This window comes from Bicyclus anynana, chromosome 15 (assembly GCF_947172395.1).
Source record: "Bicyclus anynana chromosome 15, ilBicAnyn1.1, whole genome shotgun sequence".
In the NCBI taxonomy this organism is placed as follows: domain Eukaryota; kingdom Metazoa; phylum Arthropoda; class Insecta; order Lepidoptera; family Nymphalidae; genus Bicyclus; species Bicyclus anynana.
Window position 1 is genome coordinate 2122158 of NC_069097.1, and position 24808 is coordinate 2146965.

Genomic DNA, 24808 nt, shown 5'->3' on the forward strand with positions numbered 1-24808 from the left:
ATTTAATAAACTGGCATAGGAGTATAAACGGAGTGTATCTATACTAATATTATAAAGCTGAAGAGTTTGTTTGTTTGATTGAACGTGCTAATCTCAGGAACTACCGGTCCGATTTGAAAAATTCTTTCAGTGTTAGATAGCCCATTTATCGACAAAGGCTATATATTATCCCGGTATTCCTACGGAAACGGGAACTACGCGGGTGAAACCGCGCGGCGTCTACTAATATTGTATAAAGGGAGCAAAACTATTGGTTTGAATACATTGAGAAATATTGTATTGTCGAATTGTCTACAATCCTTTGACTAGGTAATACACACCATCCGAAAATGCAAATATTACCTAAATATGTACGTTTTTTTAGTCTCTTAGGACAACAGAACAAAGAGCACTTACGCTGCGCATAAGCGGGTTAGGATTTTAGAGCTAGTTGAGCATCATTGTTTGCAGTGGGCGATGACCTTAACATATAATGCGCCAATCTAAATGATAGCTTATCGCTGCGATGGCGCCTCACGCGACTCGTTGCGCAACGCGACTCTGCATGTACGCTTGCTTTAAAATGGGTCGCGTCATGAAATTATGAAAATATTTTCATACAATAAGTACGCTATATAACCTGTACAGTTGCGAGCTACTTCCAGGCCTTTTAATAAAATGTTAAATCTAAAGTTTTTACCATCAAATCATTCACTAATATTGTTCTTCTGTTTTATGTCATTTTCTCCTATCTCTCGTCTTGTCTTATTGTTTTTTCAGAAATTATTCTTTGTCTTTCCTATCCCCCCTAGTTCTGACAATGTGTATGGATAATATTTATTATCATGATGATCGAATGAGTAGCTAAGGCGAAGAAGGTGAAAGCGTAACAAACAAGGTTTCATTCGCATTAATAATATTCGTAAATAATCTTTTTAACATGAAAAATTATATGTGTACCAAATTTCAACTGGATTGGCCCAGTACATTCGGAGAAATCAGTTATTTAAATGGGACTAATCTGCAAGTAGACTCTTTCAAACAAAAAAAGAATTATCGAAATTGGCTTCTAAATGACGAAGTTATGAGGTAACCCTACGTCTTTTTTTGAAATCGGTTAATAACTCAATACCATAAACAACTAAACCTAATTCATTTGTGATCTATGCAGTAAAACTATACAAGGTGTTCCAAAACCTTATTCAATATTCAAATACAATTTCCTCGCAACCCATTATTATCGTCGCTTTAATCAAACTGTGCAGACTATACAGGGTGTTACGCAACTCTCTCCATTGTGGAACAATTGATACAAACACCGTGTCGCTGGAACAAGGCGGTCGTACAACTCGGCAACTGTCGCGACTGCATTGACTGCAGAGAACCAAAGTTAATCGCTAACGTTTCATTATAGTCTGAGAGACAGGTGCACGTTTTGTCGTAAAATTAATATCTACATGAAATAAGTAATCGTAAACGAGGATTTCACTTTTCAACCAACGAAAAACGGAGGGATGTTAACAATTCGACGATATACTTATATTTTTTATGCATGAACACGTGTATATTTTTACTGAGTAGTCCGATTTTGATATTTTTTTATTAGAAAAGGTATATTTTGAATTTATTATTTGTATAGTAAAAGCACGCTAAACTTTTTATAGTGTAGTCCTATTTTGATAATTATTTTTTGATATAAATTGTCATATATCTAAAACTCATAAATTATCAGTATCAGTAATATAGCTAAAAGTCATGTATGTTCACAATTTCGAACGCAGAGCATGCTTGACTTGGTGAGTAAGCTGGTGAATGCGTTACGAAAAAGTGTAATCAAGTGTAGCGAACGTAGTTTGAGAGGGAGAGCTATAGAAGTTTAACTCACGACGTGTAGTGTAAGCACACTTTCGTTTTTTTTATCAATTTATAATTTGCTTTATTTTTTATTAAATCAAACTTTAGGAGGAGAAGTATTTGTTAATAAGCAAGTTTTTGTTACACTTAGTAGTTGAGCGTAATAAATCAAACCATCTCCATCAACAATTTACAAAACAGAATGTCGTCCCTAAATACGATGTCAAGAGATGTAGTTTTAAAGCTATCTCTCAGACTATAACGTACCGACTCTATAAATAGATACGTCTGATGCGGTAGACTGCACAGCTCTTGCCAGACGAGGATCCTAACGTCAGATATGCATTCGCAGCACTTGATCTATCTACTCTATTAATATGGAGTTAGAGTTCAAATTCAGTTACTCATACAATTGCAGCAGAATTATACATTGAATCGTGTACAAAATCCAATGTAGACTCTATTTGCAATGAAATAAAGTTCAAATTTGATTAGTATTGTAAGTGCAAGGGATTAATAATTGTAAATTTAAGGGGATAAGGTTGTAAATGCAACGGTTGCAAGTTGCAGCCCACGTTCAGTATAGGTCGGAAAATGAAGCGCCATTTATAGTACTCCGGCCGTACTATCGTAGTAGCGTCATTGATATTGTTAAGTCGAGATATACAGTGTTGACCACTATTGTATCGATAAGCGCTGTGACCTAATAAGTAGAACTCCTGTAGTTTCTAAATTGACCTAATTCGTATAGTTTAGTTTATAGTTTTAGTTTAGTTTTTATTATAGTTTTAGTTTGGTTTTTGGTTCATAGTAATAGTTTTATAATTTTCTTAGGATGATTAACTAACGACCTATCTTTGTTTCGTTAAACAAGTACATCCTAATGTTTATTTATGCGAAGGTTGTTTTGTACTATATATTTTATACAAATAGAGTTTAAAATCTTAAAACATACATACCTACTCTTACATACCTCTGTATGTAAGAGGAGGTATGTGTGTTGAAATGCTGTTTAATTTATTTACACATCAATATTACGTATTATAGAATATCTAAATGCTACGTTACTTCTGCTGCCTTGGTACTTTAATCCAAGTAACTTTCTGCCGTATGAGAGAAAGGGAAGCCAGACAGAGTGGCGCCGTAACGCGTTACATTATGAAGCTGTTTACCCTACCATAAGAGGTTATCTACTTAAAAAAAAGTATGCAGCGTGGATTAATATTCAGCCGGGATCGCAGTACCAAGTGTATCTAGCCTTCTTATATCAATGACTATAATCGTAGTGTGCGGGCGTGTCTTCAATGGTTGCGATGCAGTTTCGTTTGTGCGTGTGTGCGTGCTATGTAGTATATTATGTTTAATGAATGGGCCGCGCCTGTGTGCCGGTGGCGCGTTTTATTGATTTCTCTCAGATAGGTTAAGCATATTTTTAGATCTAGACACGATCTAGACCTAAGTGAGACTCTCGTAAGTTGCACGATAGTGGATATACGAGTGGGTGGGAGTGGATTTCTCTTATCTCGATGTTTGTGTGTTTATTTTTATACTTAACCTGTGTTGATGGCGTGGAATGTTTTTATCGTAAATGGTTGATGAAATAAGTTGGTAGCTCACTTGATCTGAAGTTCTTCAGTTCTTTATTGTAGAGCCTTCCCAGGGTAGTGGCATTACTACTGGCATTTTTGTTCCTGCCGCCAATCAACTGTGTTATGGTTTGAAGGTTGCCTGTAATATTCCAGGCCATGAGATTAATACCAATACCTTGTGCAACGCCATGTTTTTAAGATATGTTGTTAGAGTATGTTTTATAAATGATGTTTTAAGCTATCTGCTTGTTCTGTCAAATCCTACTTAATATTATAAACGCGAAAGTTTGTATGGATGTATACTACTGAAACGATTTGGCTGAAATTTGAAATGGAAATAGATTTTACTCTGGAATTAACACATATGCTACTTTTCATCCCAGAAAAATCCATGGTTCCCGAGGGATTTGTGAAAAACTGAATTCAACGGGCTGAAGTCGCGGGCGTCCGCTAGTTTTAGTATAAATGATTGTCAAGGCCTAGCGAAAAAGATCTTCGCTGAAAAATTAAATAACGAAAGTCCGATATAAATGAGAGCATTACTTAACTTTTAAGAAAATATCTATCATTTATTTCTTCAGACATACAATTACTGACTTAAGTCGGTTAAAAAGTAGTACCTCGCAGGACACGCACGCCAAAGGTGTCTATACATATAGTTAACTAGCTAACGCCGCACGGTTTCACCTGCGTGTTTCCCGTTCTCTTAGGAATATGGGGATAATATATAGCCTATAGCCTTCCTCGATAAATGGGCTATCTAACATTAAAAGAATTTTTCAAATCGGACCTGTAGTTCCTGAGATTAGCGCGTTCAATCAAACAAACAAACAAACAAACTGTTCAGCTTTATGATATAAATATAGATAACTCGATTATTAACCGTATTTCTCATTTGTTACAGGTCATTCTCTACCGTATACCTACCTTACTGAAGAGAGCTGTTAACAATCACTTTCAGCAATGGTAAGGCTTAATAAGTACTTTTTTTAAATCTAGCCTAAATTAAACCAGGATTTAGGGTACCGTAATTAATAACGGAATATCGGAATTCTTGCAGGATCAGTTCCCTGTCAATATGTCACAGCTACTTTGCTCTGAAAGTACTAGACCTATTGACTATTGAGTTGAGAGACCTTGTTACAGTTTTCGGGAGTAAATTAAAAAAAAATCATAAGGTGACCTACTCGCTCTTGACCAGTTATTTTCCTTGTTCTAATGTACAATATCCAAAGTCCATGTTGCTTTAAGTTAAATGTGTTAAGTAAAACCGCGTAAAAATTTTGTATTAAAGAAAATGTAAAAATTTTAAACTTTACTGGATCCAAAAATCTAAGTTTTGCCCAGTTAATGCACGTAAGGTTTCATGTTTTATAGGTAAACCTGGTCAGTAATTCACTATGTTTTATCTGTAATCGTTATTATTTTTATAATCTTCTTGTAATCGCATTTTATCGTGTAAATAAATGCCATATCTACGGCCGAATCGTTGAGTGCATTGATAACAATAATTAACTAGACAAACTTACGGTTTTGCTCGTAAAAATTCGACGGCCTTTCGGTTCGGTTCGGTTTTCACGGTGGATTTACAAGACGAAGGTCCTGGGTTCGATCCCCGGTTGGGCCGATTGAAATTTTTTTAATTGGTCCAGGTCTGGCTGGTGGGAGGCTTTAGCCGTGGCTAGTTACCACCCTACCGACAAAGACGTACCGCCAAGCGATTTAGCGTTCCGGTACGATGTCGTGTAGAAAGCGAAAGTGGTGTGGATTTTCATCCTACTCCTAACAAGTTAGCCCGCTTCCATCTTAGATTGCATCATCACTTACCATCAGGTGAGATTGTAGTCAAGGGCTCACTTGTAAAGAATAAAAAAAATATGCTTTTAAGTTTTGCTATAAGTATTTGTTAACCAAAAACTTCAAGGAAGCGTTTAATTTGGAAGAAATAATATAGAGTTACAAGTTTGTGAGGTTGTATGGAGTAACTGCTGGATCTACTGAACCCATTTTAAAATTCTTTCTACCAATAGCATACCACGTTATTTGTGAGTGACACAGGATAATCTTTATTCCCGTATTCCGACAGAACCCGGAACAATGCGGGTGAAATCGCGGAGCGTCTGCTATATTAAGATAAAACAAAATCGGATATACACCCACCCCTGCTCGTAAATATCTGGTTTACTTAATTATTTTGTTTTTGAATCACTGACAGACACTTGCAATTTTATTTCCATAAATGTACATATAAATATGTTGTTATCTAAATCTCTCAGACACAACGCTTTAGCAGCACTATATTTAATCTTTATTTAAATTAAATAATGGTTTATTACAGTTGTAAATGTATCGGAGTCGCCATTCCAGCACCTGAAAACCCCTCAACGGTTATTCCATCTTTGAGCGGAGTAGGAGTCGCCGGTTTCCCTATTGTATTGTATCATCATCATCATCATCAGCCGATGGACGTCCACTGCTGGACATAGGCCTCTTGCATGGGCTTCCAAACAAAACGGTCTCGAGCCGCCAGCATTCAGCGGCTCCCTGCAACCCGCTTGATGTCTTCGGTCCACCTAATGAGGGGTCGACCATCACTGCGCTCTTCGGTGTGGGGTCGCAATTCCAGCACCTTAGGTCCCCAACGTCCATCGGCTCTGCGAACTAAGTGGCCTGCCCATTGCCACTTCAGCTTCGCGACTCGCTGAGCCTATGTCAGTGACTTTGGTTCGTCTGCGGATCTCCTCATTTCTGATTATTGTATTGTATTGTATACCTGGACCATGGAAAAAAGAGAAAAAATAGAAGTCGTCTTTTTGGATTTGGTACATAGAAAGTGTATCGAGTTATACGATATCGATAGGTGGAGACCATGTATTTCCTTTGCTTCTTCTGCTTTCATCAACCCTTTTGTTGTCTAGAGTAGGTACTCTTGACCTAGTCTTTGTTTGGAATGTCTTGAATTTGGTCTAAGAACATTCACATTTTCTTCCTCTCCCAAAATTTCCATTCAACTTCGCCTTGAATGAAAAGAGACTAACAGAAGTCTGTTAGTCACTTTTCATTCATTGTCTCTATATTCCCAAACCATCTATACATAGATTTCTCTATTTTAGTTGTTCATTATCATAATCAACCGATGGTCTTCTTGAATAGGCCTGTTGTGAGGAACTTTCAAACACTGCATCCTTTCATTTGCTACTTTCATATTCGCTATCTTTCATAATATATCACAAACTTGTTTAATACCATTCTATTTCTATTAAAGTAGTCATGATATAAATAAAATTACAACAATGATCGTTGTCGGCGCAGCGTTATCATGCGATAATTATTTTAATTATGATAAGAGGGGCCACCACGGTAGCGCGGTTACTGTGTGTCGATTACCTCGCTATAATTGTACCTATAATATTTTGTTAACTACTTCGTCTGTAGAACGCCAATCTGATACTTACAATGTAAGTTAAGTGCAAGGTAAAGTTGAGACTACAGTTTTACTTAATTGGCACCGCTTCGTTGGTGCGGTGTGGTTATCTTATGCGGTTTGGATCACGAAGTAAAGGGTACAAGTTCTCGGTCAGTATGAACTATTGGAGATGATGTGTGGGTGTTCTCCTCTCTAAACAGGCCTCGAGGCTCTTTATCTTCGTTTATTTAAACTTGGGAATTAATTTTGATTCGATGTATTTTAATTTTTGATATTTTTCTATTTCCTTTCTTTCTTAGTTATTAGTTCTTGGTTTAAGCTTTGAAAACGTGTTTATGTTGTGTGTTTTCGTGGTGGCACTTGGAACGGGGTCCTAGCTGAAAATCGTATGCTCTTTTCATACGGGGAGCATATAGCAATATGCTGAGCTGGGACCTTTTTCTAGGTTATGCCACATATTGCAGGGTATTTATATTCTTAAATAGTTGTGATGTGTGGCATAATGTAATAATGAAGATATTTTCTTTATTATTTCTTTCTTTCTTACCCGGGTATGACGCAGGGGATCTTGCTGCCCCGGTCAGCTCATCCAACCCCTTTTGGGGTTGAGGCTATGGGTCTTTGTGGGAAGTCAAATCCTTGGGCGGACTGCGATTATTCGCTATCCTGCGTCAGGGCGGTGTCAGGTCAGGTAGGTGGCCCAACGCGGACTGCGACGTCGTCGCTATCCAGGGGCGGTCTTCGCGGCTATTGAAGATTATTTCCTTCCAAAAATTCTGAGTTTACTTAGTAGGAGGTACAAGTTTTATTCTACCCATAACTCTCATAGTTTCGACACGGCATCATACCGGAACGGATAATCGCTTGGCGTTACTTCATTGCCGATAGCGTATTAACTAGACACGGCCGATTCCAGCCACCACTAGACTTGTGTCAATTTAGAAAATACAACATCCTAAATTAACCACAACTGGGAGAATCGAACTCTCTGGCGAAAGTCACAGCATTACCAACAGCATAAAAAGGTGCTCCAAAATGATTATTGATTCTTCTGTAGAGTCCTCGATGGACATCACCAAGAAGTTTGGGCTAGCGCAGAAGCTTTGTCAGGAAAACTTTAGTGATAGAACGTTGGGCGTCAAAACGTCTCTAAATGGGCGTCTCCAATTAAACATGGCATTCAGCTTAGACTTTTTAGATATAAAGTTTATGGGCTAGGGGGAGATCAGTAGCGTTATGAGAGATGAAGAGTGTGATTTGAATGCGTCTCTATCCCTATTCGTCTTTATATATAGTTAGTATCGTATTAGACAGAGAAATATAGAAATAAACGAGAAACTCAGAAACATTGATATGGAATATCCCTTCAGTCTGGACGGCCTGTGAATTGAATTTATATGAGCACCACTTTGGGAACCAAGTTGAACGACTAAAGTGACTCGAGAGGATCTCACTTTGCTGATGCAGAAGAATCCAATATGGTCACGTTTAATTTTCTAACACCAACAATGATAGCGAGAAAGAAATCGTGGGAAAAACCGAAATACTTTATGACCTACTTTAATTTATCAGTGTGATATATTAATCCGTAATTAAAGCCGCGCATTTGTGTGTGTTTAGTGTCTCTTATGATAATTATACATTCACAGCGTTATAATATACATTATAAATACATAATTATTATTATCGATTGCGTCATTAGTCTGCGAAGCGTTGCTGCAAACTCACTAGGTTTGCTCAGCTGAAGGCTTTGTGGGGAACTGTGTCACCAGGCCGAATTTCTATAGATCAATTAAAGAGGCGATTTCGTAATGACGTAAATTACTATTAAACAGTGTTTATTTTTAGGCCGGCTCACCATCGGATCTGTGCTATACTTGAAATGTATTCAGAAAAAAAATAAATTTGTTTAGTGTTTTCGGAGCAAAAACAGTTTGAAAAGAAAAATTAAAATATATTGTTTGGTACATAGCATATGATCCCAATGACTTAGTTTAACCAAAAAAAGATATATATATATTTTGAATTCATGCAAGATGCATACATTTGTAACCTTTATCTAAATTTATGTTTTAATATTTTAAGTTTGTATTTGTAGAAACAGGTATTGAGTTAGAGTATTAGAGATTTATATATAGAAAATATTTTTGTAAAGGTACTACATAAAATATTCACATGTAAAAATTGCACCTCAGCTGTTTTTCTAATAAAATATAAAAATATATTTTTTGCCATCTCACTACACATGGCGCTTGTGAGTTGTATAAGAATGAACACAATAGAATGTAATTTAATGACTTTTCAGTGCGTGCGCAAGTCACATCTTTCGCTACATAGACACACACAATCGTAGTGTGAATGTGCTGTGATGTCAGTTAAAAAAAATAATTTACACAAACAGACATATTTGTCTTGCATAATTACTCCATACATTTTATTAACACTTGCACGTGTTTGAGTTTACTAAATATTTAAAGGAGATGGTCAATTTCAAGTCCACTCTTGTACCCCGTAACATTAAAATTTAAAAATACAAGGATTTTAGTAAAATCTAAATAAGTGAATAAATCTAACTAAGTAAATAAAGAGAATTAGAAGAAAAGTTATATCAAGATGGCGCCCTTAAAGCAACTATGACATGACAATTGACAGCAAACGTCAAATCGACTACTGCATTGAAAACGTCATCAATCCGCCATTATTACCCATAATAAATAGTGTTGCATTTTTAGGGAGAGAGTGATTATTATTTCGAAAGAATTAAAATTCATTCGTAGATTTGTATAATCAAAAATAGTTAAAAAATATATTTTCTTTTATTTCCGCCAGGGTACAGTGACTGATCCTGGGCCCCATACAATTTTGGCCCCATCTCCTTCATTAAAAGTGAATAATTTGAAGTATTTTCAATTTCACACTTTTTCCTTTTTTTTTTTTTTTCTTTTGAGAGTTACAATGTTTAGTTTGGCGTCCTTTCACGGCATTGACTTGCACAGTTTTAGTGGTCAAGCGGCCTTAGACAAAGAGTCTGTTATCGTGACGAGCAATCGATTAGATTCGATTTTGAAATCGATGTTACTTTCGTTTTAGATTCGATCATTCTGAAAGTTTTATTATCGATGTCTTTATTCATTTGGAATTTTGATTGAATCTGAAAGCCAATTTTAATTGTTTCAATTTTATATAACGTTTTTATATCACTGAAAGCGTACAACGTTGTTTCTGTACATATATTACTTTGACTTCTCTTGGTGCATATATTTGTCGATTACACTCTTTGGTTTAGTGATTAATTTGTTCAAGTCCAATTTTCCCTTCCCAGTTCAGGTCAACCAAAAATGTTTTCTTTCAAGACTTTTTTGTAGTAAGTAGTTAAAAAGCTAAGGAAGAATATTTTGGAGTTACTATATTTTTGGTATTGAGTGACGGTGTTTACACAACGTATTACAGGACGTGTTAAAGAGAGTGCCCTTTAAGATGATTCTTGAGCCACAAACGTCATTCAACCAAAGTTACTCTAAGTTGAAGGTTTGAATCCTTAAAACCTGCTAGCTTACACACTCCAAATTGCAACCAAAGCGCACGCTTTGCTGCAGGCAGGCAGGCAGGCTACTCCATTGATGCGGTTGGATTAAGAAAGTCAGTAGAAACGCAATTAGAAAAAACAATGGTCTTCCCACTGAAATTCATGTAGGTCATTCTGACTGTTATTAGTCGTAGTAACAAAAATTGGTGTATCATACATATTAAATAACATTGATGTTTCTGTCTGTGATTTGACAACTATTTTCATTATTGAACCGATTTACTTTCACTAAGGAGGTTATTGAGCAACAGCGAGATTTCTGAAAAACTGATCTACATGCGGACGAAGTCCAGGGCGTCCGCTAGCATATGTGTAATTTATCAATTGAGAGTTTAGTCTAGATATATATCGAGATCTGTTCAGTCACAGATATGTCATAGCTCAGGCCGCGTGTGGTGTCGTTACGTAACAATCGTGTAATTGATACGTGATGCAACGGCCCGGATGCACGCATCGCTCACACGCGCTGTGTCTCGACAGTTGAGGCCCGTAGGCTGACGTGTTATGTCGACTTTTTTATTGAGTACAAGTTGTCACGTGTAGGCCTAACACGCGACCTGACGACGTATCTCGAGAAATAGACAAATGTTTGAGCTACAAGTTGTCACCTGTAGGCCTAACGACATATCTCGAGAAATAGATTTTCAACCAATAGCGATGTAACCAGAAATATCGCTATCTCCGTCATTGCTTTGGGACGATACGAAAAAGATGGAGATGGACTGCTCCGCCGCCATTGATCAATATTTTGTGTACTTCTCTTCACGAGAAGTATGTCGGTGGTCGCATGCTAGGCCTACTGAAGTTAAGTGACGATACTGTCAAAAATAGAACAGTTAAATCTTTGAATACTTTATATTTGTCCATAAAAATAATGCATTTAGGTGAATACGCCATATTTATTGATTTATTTATTTATTATTATACAAAATACATATTGAAATTAAACGTAAACATAATGCAACACAAACATATCCTATTGTTTGTAAAAAATCTGGTCATGTCCGAGTTAGATTGGTTCGTGAACAACTCTGCTAACTTTTATTCTATCCATAGTCGAAAATGAAATTTAAAAACGTAGTTTAAAGCCGGTTAAAGAGGATTGTTTCAAGGGTTTGCTTGGAAAACTGACGTTTTTTAAAGTTAAAAGTTAGTTTTAATAGAAGCAGTTTCGGTCGTGGCTACATAATTATCAACTCTACCGGAAAATAAATACCACCAAGCGACTTGTATGATATTTATACGACATACATAATTATATTTGTACGAAAACTGTATATTAAGATATACAGTTGTCGAACGTTGTCGTATTTGTCTATTACGATTAATGGGATACAGCCAGGGTAGGGAAGGGATAGAACGCACATCCGAGGTTATTAATAGAGTCCCGTTTGGGTGCGGAACCCGAAAAAGCTCAACGATAAAGCTGATATCCTTGATAGACAGAGAAGTTTGGCACTTAAATTAATTGGATATTACCACAAAAAGCCGATCCGTATTAACTCCGTTCCAATATCATCTCTATTGCACGGTGTTTAGATTGATATTCTAATAGCAAGATAAGTACAACACAGTAGGTCATATAATACCGGTGGGATTAAGAAACGGGGTAAATCGCGGCGATATCTTGAGGCGTGGGCCAAATCGAGGCCGTGACGAAACTGATTGATAACGTCTGGTGTATTTTGATAGCCGGCTGTTGCTATGCCAACTAGCTACGAGCATGTCTTTGTTTGAATTACGAAAATATTCCGTTCACACTTATCTGAGAATACGTCTTTGTGTTATCATTATTAGGTACATATTTTAATTGCGCAATAAAGGACTAGGCCGGATCATAGGTGAGGGGATTTGGCGCTTGAAAACGCAGTGATGCAAGCTAGTTGGCGGGATAATATTTGACTCTGTTATGTCACTATTACGATAATGACAGCTTTATCAGTGACGTACTCAGTAGCTAGGTGCCCCGGGGACTTCAAGCTCAGGGGCCCTTGAATCCTTACCAGAAAATCTCGATCGAACTGATCTTTTGAAAAAAATATGACAGGACCCGACTTCTATCTATTATATTTCGATTTATTGCTTAATAATTACATCAAGTATTAATATAATTTTAATTTAATTTGTGTCGTTACTGTTTAAAGTTTTTATTACTTGCCATGTAAAAGAGCTGACGATAAAGTAGCTTACCATTTTTAAAATACTTGGATACTTAATATTTTTACTCCATAAAACCAATTTAATAAGTAGTGGGGCCCACTTTTTTAATTTGCACCAGGCCCTTTGGTTACCTATCTACGCCACTGGGCTTAATGTTGGCTCCCAGGCACGAGTTGTAACAACTTCCCAAGTTCAGGCTAAAACTAAGAATGTCTAGTATAAAATAAAAGCTCTAAATTTCTTAGTCCTACCCAGGACTCGAAGCCAAGCATCTTTATCCAAAACTGACTGATATCGGTGTATTTCCGCTAGCAGCTATTGCTATGCCTACTAAATTCATTGTTTGATCTACGAAATTATTCAATTTACACTACCTTCGTACTGACGTAGTATGTCTTTGTCTAGGGAGAGTTTTATTGGTTGTAGTGGCATGGGTTAACGCTCCGCTATCTCCTATTAGGCTAGAGCAAAGACCCATAATTAGGTAGAGATTATTATTGATCTGATGGTATATCTATATTGATAATAATTTGTGTTTTATCTCTATAACTAGCGGACGCCCGCGTATTCGTCCGCGTGGAATTTAGTTTTTCACAAATCCCGGGATGAAAAGTGCAAAAAGCCCATGTGTTAATCGAGAGTAAAATCTATTTTCATTACAAATATCAGCCAAATTGGTTAAGTAGTTGCGACGTTAAATAGTAACAAACATCCATAATGTACGTCTACGACCAGGCATTCCTTTTTTCTTTATCTATCCCTGGATAATAAGTAAGTTTCCCTTTATATTCCCTGGATTCAGTAGCTTATTTGGCATTATATTACTAATACAGTATGAAATTTTAATAATTAAGGTAATTTTTATTTCTGTTTTCAATTGCAATCTGTAAAAAACGATCGAACAAATGACCTTTTCTCTATGAGTAAATTTGTATACATAATTATCCCTTTTCGTAGTCATATTGCCCGTAAATAAGTTTTCACATTTCTCTCTGACAGCGTTGATTTGAGGGTGTTGTCGAGTGCAATGATCCCATTCAATGGTTGTTGCAAATAAAATAATCTTTTGTACCGCACAATATACGGGTGTGTTCATTAATAAACCATTTTCGGTATTCACGTATCGAGCTGAGAAATACTGCGCACTCATCGCTAGGATATTAATCCCTGTGCCTCCCCTTTCCTCGACTTTGTTGTTAAATTTGATATGGTATAATGACATCAGAATATTTTAAGGGTGTTCTTAGCTCTCCAACATTCCCGAGAGTCAACCATTAGTCGTTAGAGCTTACAATGGCTCCGGGACAATTGGTTGTAACTGCATCGTCATCGTTCGCAATCATAACTTTTCAATCGCCTAATTTCTTTTGAAATTTTGCAACGTTAAGATGAAAGCCATACATAAGTTCTATTTCAGCTTTGCGTAGCAGATGATTTTTGATTGTAATTTATTGTTTATCTATTTATTTTGATTTCAAAATTTTAAGTACACTACCATTATTATTTTCATTTATTGTTTGTGTTTCTGGAATATGTAGTATATCTCCATATCAACATTTATTAAAATCAGTTCATCGGTTTATACGTGAACAGGTTTTAATGACAGACTGACAGACTTTTATAACATTATTTATTAGTATAGTAATTTGGACTATCACTGCAGTGTTTGATAGTATTTTGTCAAATAGCGTAGCGTATGAAGAACTAAATTTTCAAGAATTTCTGCAAAAACTTACATTACAGAATAGCACCTCTTTCTCTAAAGTTATATTTGTTAGCGCTATTTTATTTCTTATGCATAAACATATTATTTTATTTAGTTTTTTTGTTTGTTTCAGATACAACGTCCGTGCAGATTTTACCTGTATTCTATTGGCTTCGTTTCCACTGTGGTCTAAAAATCCCAATGGTCTTCGTGTTACAAACAAATTTATATGTACTATTGCTATTATTGTCATCCTAATACACGACGAATGCTACGCGAACTGCAGAAAAGAACTGATCACTAGAACATTTTTATTATTTACGTTTAACTTGTCTACTATGTGATAGTGCTTTGCTGCAATTTCGTGCATTCCTAGGAGAATAATTGATCTGTAACCCGGAGTACTCGACTTTAGTAACTTTTGTTCGATTTATCTTATATCTTGATAAGGCCTCGCGAGGAAAAAGAAAGAATGCTTCTTTATATTCTAAGTTCGTTGACTTATTGTTTGATCTTCTCAACATTTTTCCTTTTTCCTCCGAGTCCCGCAATTCACGCGTTAATTATAGTTTTTTAAGAACAAGTATTTGTGTTGTCGATGTTGTTGTTGTTTTTTTTTGAATATTGACTAACAAATACTAAACAATTTAAAGCATGACTTTTAATTTTTACGGTACAACCCGCGAGCGTGCATGACGGTCAATTTTTAACTGTTAATTCTTGATTTTATATTTTTAAGTTAAATTAGACGCTGCTACATTGACATGCCTATTTTTAAATGTATTTTTTTTTAATTATAAATATCATGTTAATTATTGTAAAGTTAATGATTGAAATGAAATGTTTACTTCAACAATATAAGAAATGCCCGAACCAGAGTTTATCGATATAGAGATCAATAAATTTAAAATTGTCGTTTCGCCTTGCATCATAAAACTTGATTTTAGGTTGTATCCAACTAGTGCTTAAATTCGAGTTTTGGTTCTTGCATGGCAATACCCGGGTGGATTGCATACTAGTTTTTTATACGATGAAAAATTTTGATTATGCGGTCTGTTAATTTCAATTTCTTATTAGCAAAATTTTAATATATTGTCATTTTATAGTATTCAATAAACGTTCTCTCAATCTCATGAGGTTGTTTAATTATCATTAAGCTCCCACAGGTCGTTCCCACAGAGTATTCGCATGTCTCATAACTATTGAATGGATAGCGCGGAGGTCGGACGTAAAGCCATTTTCCAATTATACAATGTCATCAGGACAAGTCGACCTCCATTTTAAGTGACCCAGCAACTGAGCGACTTGTCGCCACTGTTTTATTTTTTGTTTCTTGCGACTAGTCGTTATGAAGTCGCGTCAATGATCTGATTTCTTTTTGATCAGTGTGGGTGGTGGTCAATCAATCATCATTGTCAGCTGATGGATGTCCACTGCTGGACATAGGCCTCTTGTATGGACTTCCAAATACACTGGTCTCGAGCCACCAACATCCAGCGGCATACAAAAATAGATTGCATTAACCAAAATAAGTTGTACTGACAGTTAAGCTTGCTGGGCCATGTAGGTCGGTTCTCTTTCTACAAACGTAAACGTTTCGAAAATTAAAAAATGTATGGGAATGAGATTTCTTATCGACAGATCCCGTGATTAAGTTATCGATCGGATCTGTCATTCCCATACATTTTTCTAGTTTACGAAGCGTTACCGTTTGTAGAAAGAGAATCGACGTGCTACATGGCTACAGATCTTGGATCTTTTACTAAGTGAAGGTTTACAAAAACTTACTAATAAAAATTTGATAAATAACTATAAAGTATAAAAGAGAAAGGCGTTCGTGTGTAGTAGGTGTGGAGTCTTTTTTTCATTCTTAACAAGTTAGCCCTTGCCTACAATCTCTCCTGATGGTAAGTGATGATGCAATCTAAGATGGAACCGGGCTAACTTGTTAGGAGGAGCATGAAAGCCACACTCCTTTCGGTTTCTACACGGCATCGTACCGGAACGCTAAATCGCTTGGCGGTACATCTTTGCCGGTAGGGTGGTAACTAACCACGGCCGAAGCCTCCCACCAGCCAGACCTGATCCAATTAAAAAAACCTCATCGGCCCAGCCGGCGATCGAACCCAGGACCTCCGTCTTGTAAGTCCACCGCGCTTACCAAAGTCTGTAGGAGGAGAGCCGTAGTGATCATGCAAAGGTTTAAGCTGCAGTTTTTCGTTCGTTCGTAGATAACGTAAGTCCGTGCGTCTAGTTGCTACGACCGTGCGTCATCTGTCTGTCGTACCGATTCTGCGACTCGACAGTCAGTCGCATCGTCTCATCGCGATTCTGCGAGTCGACAGTCAGTCGCGTCGTCTCGTCGCGTTTAGTCGCAGAGGTGACGTGTTAATACAGACGCACAATTTGCGTAGTGCCGATACTGATACAATATGACTATACGCCCGATACACAGCGGTATATGTTGTAATATGGATCTTTGAGATTTAGGTCGTCCAATGAAGTATTACTGTCATACTAATTTCTCCCTTGCAGCATTGCTGTGTCAGTGAAGTTATAGACTCTTGATTATTTTGCTAATGTTTGAATGGTGCCGGTGCATATTGTAGGAGACAAAGGTAACGTATAAATTCGAGGAAACGATTTCCAAAATTCATCAAAATTGGTTCATCGCTTTATGTTGAACGTGATAACTTAAAAACAAAGTTCTTATTATCTTTTTAACTATCTTGCGATAAAACAAAGCAGGCCTCGCAAACGAAAAACGCAAAAGACAAAGGACTCCCTAATATGCTATCCTAATAGTAGTGAAATGCATATAGCATATCCGCAAGACCGAAATTTTTACTTTTTCTCTTTTAATACTTTTTTATGGTTAAAAGGCTTGCGCTTGACTGCTATCATGCCTGATGGAAAACAATGATGAGGTCTAAGATGGAACGCGCTTGCCTAGAAAGTGTCTATTCACTCTTGCCTTGAAGGAGTTTAGATACAGATATGGCAGGAAACCGCTGGAAGGGTGTATTCAACAATTTAAAGTTATAAAAAAATCATATTGCCTCAAAGACAGAAAAACTTCAATTTGGATATTTTGGGGTTGTTAACATCGAGTAATTCTCAGCCGCCTCCAATTTTGTGTTAAGGAACTATAGGAAAAGTATTTTGCCTAAAATACCTACTTCAAAATATCAAGGAGGTCTCGGACCATAAAAACAGATGTGAATTGTATTTTTGTATGTAACGAATAAACTCAAAAGTACTGGACCGATTTGAAAAATTCTTTTACCAATACAAAGCTACATTATCAGGGAGTAACACAGACTATATTTTATCCCCGTATTTACACGGGAACAGGAACTGCGCGGGTTTAAAGCGAGCGGTATCTAGTGGATTAAAAATCTAAACACATGAAAGACTCCGTCTGTTGTTGAAAACCGTATCAAAATTCCTTTAGTATGTACTGTGTTTATCGCGTTCAGACAGACAGACGGCGGGGGAGGGGGGGGGCTTTGTGTTAATATTATATGTAGTGATTTATATACATCGTGCTTTTTGTAGATGCTAGGAGGCTATCGTGTACGATCTAACCGTTCGTTCACCCGGTTTTATTTAGTGTTTTGCTTTTTTTTTTGTTTGCAGTGCGTCGGTACCTACGATATAAAACTTTATATGAATTAGTATGTTGACCTTGGACACTGTTTTTTTTTCAACCTTTATCACACTAATATTATAAAGGTGAAGATTTGTGTGTAAGTGTGTATGTCTGTTCCTCCTTTTGGAAGAAAAGGAAGAAACAAAGTTTTTAAAATACGACGCTTTTTTTCGAACAATGTTGCATTTTCATTTTGGGCGTTGGAAATAGACCTACATTTAACTTCATATTATATTTAAACGCTTTTATAATGTCCGTTAAATAAACTCTCGTGCGAATGAGGGCTTACGTCCCCAAGTGCTATAGGCTATATTTTATACCCTTTTTCCTACGGGAACCACGCGAGTGAAACCGCGCGGCGTCTGCTAGTCTACTGTAAAATGACTTTTATTCACTTGGATATAAGTCTATTAATAATGTTATAAATTTAGAAAGTACAAATTAAACATCAGGAAATATATACTTGTGAAAATAAAATAAATATAATTTAAAACTTATGTCTCAGGGTTACCAATTTAGTATCAAAAACTTTAATGTTTTAATATAAGTAATTAGCAATAAAATAAATCCATATCATAAATATTCAAAGTATAAGTAATGTGGGCCATGTATTTTTGGACTGAAATCAAAATTAATTTAATAAAAATCAAGCAGTTATTGAAATAAAAAGGTTAATTATGCAATACATTTTGCATAATTCTACGATTTTATATTGAAACTTTCCGCAGAAAAACATCAACACCATTCGTTTTCAAAGGATAAGTAATGTAAGTTATATGTATTTTTGGGCCAAAATTAAATTTAAATCAATTTAAAATCAAGAATTGACATGAACATGTCAAATAAAAAGAAAATTTAAGTGCAATATATTTTGCAGCAATTTTGATTACTCTGACCATGTAAGGTTCTCGAAAGTGCACTGACATACTCGTATTTCACTTCACTAGTTAATATACAGAATGTTCTTTTTTATGGATCTACAAGAAGCATTGACTTAAGTGATTTTCTACAACAAATGGACTTTTTAATATAGAATGACTATTCGAGTAACTTTTTCTGAACATTTTTCGGTGTCTTACAAGCATTAAGACGATTTAAGGATATTTTTTATGAAGATCGATAAACTTTTTTATTATTATTATTATTATTATTCACAAGTTAGCACTTGACTACAATCTCACTTGATGGTAAGTGATGGTGCAGTCTAAGATGAAAGCGGGCTAACTTGTTAGGAGGATAATGAAAATGCACATCCCTTTCGGTTTCTACACGACATCGTACCGGAACGCTAAATCGCTTAGCGGTACGTCTTTGCGAGTAGGGTGGTAAGTAGCCACGGCTGAAGTCTCCCACCAGCGAAACTTGGACAAATTAAGAAAAAGAAAATTCGAACCCAGGCCCTCTGTCTTGTGAATTAACCGCGCATACCACTGCACCACGGAGGGCGTGAATAAACTTAGATTGATGATAATCTCTTTGTGTATTTTATTTTTTTTTAAATTAAATTTTTTGTTCATTTGATAAATAAAATACACACCCTGTATAATAGTTTAATGTTGGCAAGTGACTTTCATATTGCGAAACCGCTCGACATGTTACGTCTTTAGTGAGGCGAGCTAGAACTGCAGGCGACACTCACGACTGAAGGTTACCAATGCAATCGTAGCTATGTAATAGGTATGTATCGAACTTCTGGAACTCCTTGATTGCAGTGGTTAGTCTATGCGGCTTCTAATTATCAAGGCCTGGGTTCGAGACTGATTGCAGCTTTTCTTTCTTCCAAGGAATATATTAGCTGCCGGAATTTGTGAAGTTGGTGGAGTAATTTCTGTAGGCGTGCGTTACAGAATTATGTATTGGATAATAAAGATAACGTATGTGTTTATGTATATACAGAACCTAAAAAAATCTCAATCAATTAAAAAAAATAAAGATTTTTCACAAAATTTTGCAGGTACGTTACAGCTTTAAGTTAAGGATTTGCTGTAAAAACCTCATCTAAATTTAATTATTACGAAAATTAGAAACTCATAAATAATAGTGTTTCTTCTCTTTCAGAACATTTAAAACAAAACGCTCTATTTTTAAATTTCTAGAAAATATTTATAATGAAAATTTTATATACCTAGTTATTAAGATAGGAATCGAAAGTCAAAGTCTGATGTATGAAGATCTTGCATTCATAACTTGTTAACAAATATTTAAAAGAATTGACTTAAAATATTTTTTATATCACTTTATCCTCATTCATATTATATACTTATACTTATGATTACCTAAGTAATAACAATACTAGTAAATATATTATAAAAGTTTTACTTACATTGCAACAAGGCAAAGGTCAAAATTAGTCACCAAACTTACTTAGGTCAACGGTACTAAAATACTCAACAAAGTGGAATAAATTGCCGACCATTATTACAATTTCAGATCTGACATCGTCCAAAACTCACTTTAAGTAAATGCATTCTTTAAAACTTGTCCCAGAGAATGCAATTTCACCTTTAAGAGAAGCAAGAGTTTTTATTACGTCTCAGAGCATAAACCGCTTTAATTAGTTCGCAATCAAAATGGCAGACATCGCCCGGGGGCAGCGCTAGACGTCGATATCTAGACCGGTAAATGTTGCCACGACATAACTAAAGTCAGTTAGATCACTATAATAGTCGATTGGTATTATAAAATTTATTTATTACCTTACTTTTTTATATTAAATGTCTCGTTGGTTGAGTGCTTAGACTATGCTGCTTTGAGGTCCAAGGTTCGTTTAATTAAGCAGAGACAATGTTTATTGTATATGAAAATCGAAAAAATGTTTAATCTTTTCTGAGTTTGGCATAAACAGACAAATTCAAAATATTTGTATTTTTTTCTACTACGCCTATGGTTACATACAGATGCAGTATTAGAATCACTTTCCAGTTGAAAGGATATGGAAGATGAAAAAGTAAGAAAATGAAAATGTAACTACGAAAAAAAATTTACTACTTTATGGCCAATCAATTTGTATCCAAATTTATCTTACTTCTTTCAACTTTAGACGTGAAACATAATAGAGAAATATATTTGATTATACGCTTATATACAATTGTATTGTACGATTTTGGAGGTCTGTAAGGTGTCATATGTCCAGTGAGGAGACTGTCTAATTTAGACTGTGGCCTAGCGCCTGATGTCGGTAGAGAAAGCAACATTACAATACACGAACGCTCTTACTAATTGCTATCGGTTATTAATCGTACGGAAAAGATCGCGCAGATTTATTCTACTCATTGATTTGTATTTTGACTGACTGAGAAAGATTCATGTTGTTTTGTTTGACGGTACGTTACTAAGTGCTACATCTATGCGACCGCCGCCCAATCTAATTAATAAAAGACGCCCAAACCAGTGTTGCTTGTAAGACTGTAGTAGCTTTTTTGGCTAGTGGGAGGCTTCGGCCGTGGCTAGTTACCACCCTACCAACAAAGACCACCGCCAGGCGATTTAGCGTTCCGTTACGATGTCGTGTAGAAGCCGAAAATGGTGTGGATTTTCATCCTCATTCTAACAAGTTAGCCCGCTTCCATCTTAGATTGCATCATAATTTGCAATGTCGTGTAGAAACCGAAAGAGGTGTAGATTTTCATCTTCCTCCTAACATGTTAGCCCGCTTCCATCTTAGATTGCATCATCATTTACTACTTATCAGGTGAGATTGTAGTCAAGGGCTAACTGTAAAAGATAAATAGAAAGCTACACGGTTAAGGGATCAGACTTAACATCGAGTGTATCTTCAGATCTTCAGGAAATGTTGATGATGGATCATCTTTGATGCTGTTGGTAAGTAGAAAGCCAGCTTCTATAAACAGAGTATCACACAGGGCATATAAGGAACACGTCTATTATTAAAGAATATTTGCCATATCCTTTTAATTATAACCAATATTCCCCTCCAGCAAGTTGGAAAAGATTGAATTGGGTACGATAATCAAACCCGACCTCTGGATGATAAATCCAGCTAGTAGTACTAGTAAACTAAATCCTTTGGGAATCTGTATCTCATCTTTATTCCCAAAACCGTTGAATTCGATTTCGCATGCTAAGAACGAATGCAATCGCTAATGAATCCATCATTAAATAAGAAAGACTCGTGTAGTTAGGGTTGCCACATTATAACATAATTTATTTCATTATGAATAACGAGACGAAAATCAATCAGATCCTAAAAAGTTAAAAATAGGTAAAAAATTAGTAATTTTTGCCCTACTAAAAACCGAGGAGGTTTCTCAATTATATAAGTATACCTTTTTATATATCATCAAGCAGAACTTGTATAGAATTGCCCGATTTTGTTAATTTGCTTTATTGGTATTGGTAGTTTACCTATGGTCTAAGACCGTCTGGGCTAGACGCGGACTCCTCGCGAACGAATAGCAAACATTACGCATGTGGAACTAAAACAGATTTGAAAAAACTACTATATCTAATGTTATTATACACTAGAAATGGAAGAACTTATGCGGTAAGAAATTTTGCGGTACGTCTTTGTCGGTAGACCTTTATTAAGACAATTTAAGAAAGCCTCGAACCCAAGACCTCCGTCATGTAAATCCACCGCATACCACTGCGCCACGGATGCCTTACTTTCTTTGCACAATGAGGTAGCAACCCTAAGTGTAACCGAGTGGGTATAGATACCGCAGGCGATAGATAGATGTTATCAGAGAAACCTGGCTACAATGTTGCAAGCCGGCTTGCTAGATCCGTGATGTGTTGTCACTTAATTCACTTGGCTCACTTGTAGGCTTTCCATTGAGGCTGTGTGCATGGGAAGTTATAATATTATTTATTTTTATATCGATAAAGTAAGGCTTTACAAAAATTGTCACCATCATCATGTCCACTGCAAGACATAGGGACGCGCCTTTTGTAGGGACTTCTAAACATCACGATCCTGAGCCACCTGGTCCTTAGTACACCTAGTGGGGGGTCGACCAATGCGCTTTTCGGTGTAGGGTCACAATTCCAGCACGTTGGGGCCCCAACGTCCATCGGCTCTTCGAAATATGTGTCCCGTCCATTGCAAGTAGGTACAGCTTCTTTTGTAAGACTTTAATATATCATTATCATGATCATATCAGCCGATGGACGTCTACTGCAAGACATAGGTCTTTTGTAGGGACTTCCAAACATCACGATCCTGAGCCTCCTGCATCCAGCGACTCGCTTGATGTCGCAGTACCTAGTGGGGGGGGGGGTCGACCAATGCGCTTTCCGGTGTGGGGTCGCAACTCCAGCACGTTGGGACCCCAACGTCCATCGGCTCTTTGAAATATGTGTCCCGTCCATTGCAACTTCAGCTTAGCGACTCGTTAAGGTATGTTTGGTTCTTCTGCGGATCACAGAATATGGCAAATATTCTTTAAAAAAAAAAGATAAGATCGCAATCAAGGACCAAAATATTGTTGGATAAAAAAATGCACAAATAGTGATTTATAAAGTTGACATCAGAGTGAATGTACACTATCAAATTTACTTCTTAATTCGCTAAGACAAGCATGATAGTTACATAAAACATTATTCTGTGTAAATAATTGTTTAACATAACTTTGTATTTTTTTATCATACAACACGAGAATTGTATAATTTTATAGTGATCATTAAACGTACATTTTATAGAATTAAACCAACAATACCAACTCATCGTACCGGAACGCTAAATCGCTTAACGTCAAACCTCTAACATCGGGATAGCAACAACCCATATACAAAACCACCAATTAAAATTAACTGTGGCCCTTTATACACTGTATTATATTAATAGAAACGTTTTAATTATGGTGTTAAAAAAGCTCATGTTTCCTTTATTCCTATTATTTTCGTGATACAAACATTTCAAAGCTTATTAACTCGACGAAGGCATGACTAATTGTTTCTTTTACTCTACTAACAGATAGGATAAAAGACGAGCAAAAAATGTTCTCTTGGCTAATTTTATTTATATTTAGAATATGTTTTACCATTATTTTAGATTTGTACCTGTTCTGTTCTGTTGCTGCGTTCAGTTTTCAGTCTCAGCTATAGCTTTGCTTCTTCGTGTAATCTATTATTATTTCAAGTCTCAAATTTTAAGACTTTGACTGCATAAAACTAACACACGACATGTTGCTGTTTTGTGTTTTATTTTCTTTATAAATCGATTTAAAAAACAAAAAGGGTGTTTTTCGATTAGGATTCACTGGTAATCATCACAGAGATGTAGATAAATTTTGAGACAATCACATGTCAAAGGCTTCTAAGCGAGCTAAGTGAGCCGCTGATGGTATATATATATGTGTACCTCACCGAAAATAATTAAAAAAACTGCTTAAAGAGTGCTTGCCCAGGCCATTCAGAAATCTGTTGTTCTGAAAGGCGTTTCCAACTCTAGCCAAATGTGGAAAGACGATGTAAAATACTTTGTTTGATCCATAACCGTTGCCCGCTCTACTCTAATTAAATCTCTTTGTATTGCTCAATTAAGTTTTATGATCATGTACCTTCTGAGGTGGTGATAAGAAGTAAGTATTTGGTATGCAAAACATCTCTGTGCAGCCTACCTTCTTGCCGGAAATATTAAAATTAGATTCTGTCAAGCATGAGTATAATAAAAATGGTTCTGTATAAAAAATATATATACTGACTGACCGATATACTAACTAATAGGGACTGGCATCATAAAAGTTTGCATACTGGTTATTTTTTGTTCAATAGAAGTATGTTAGCAATAAAGAAGGATTTTTATAAATTATGATCCCATAATTGGTATACCCGAATGCGGGAAAGGCCGCTTGTAAGAATCTTAAATATTTTCTTAGAAATTCCCCGAGTTGGA

General features: G+C 36.2%; 1 protein-coding gene across 1 annotated transcript in view; it reads left to right on the forward strand.

The window, feature by feature from the left end:
• LOC112049704 (mitochondrial cardiolipin hydrolase-like) overlaps positions 1-15433 on the forward strand; it is a 192060-nt gene extending 176627 nt beyond the window's left edge. Inside the window, exons 5-6 of the mRNA XM_052885907.1 lie at positions 4327-4388; positions 14434-15433. The gene's annotated coding sequence lies outside the window, so the exon portion shown is untranslated. The remainder of the gene's footprint in view (positions 1-4326; positions 4389-14433) is intronic.
• The last annotated feature ends 9375 nt before the right edge of the window (positions 15434-24808 follow it).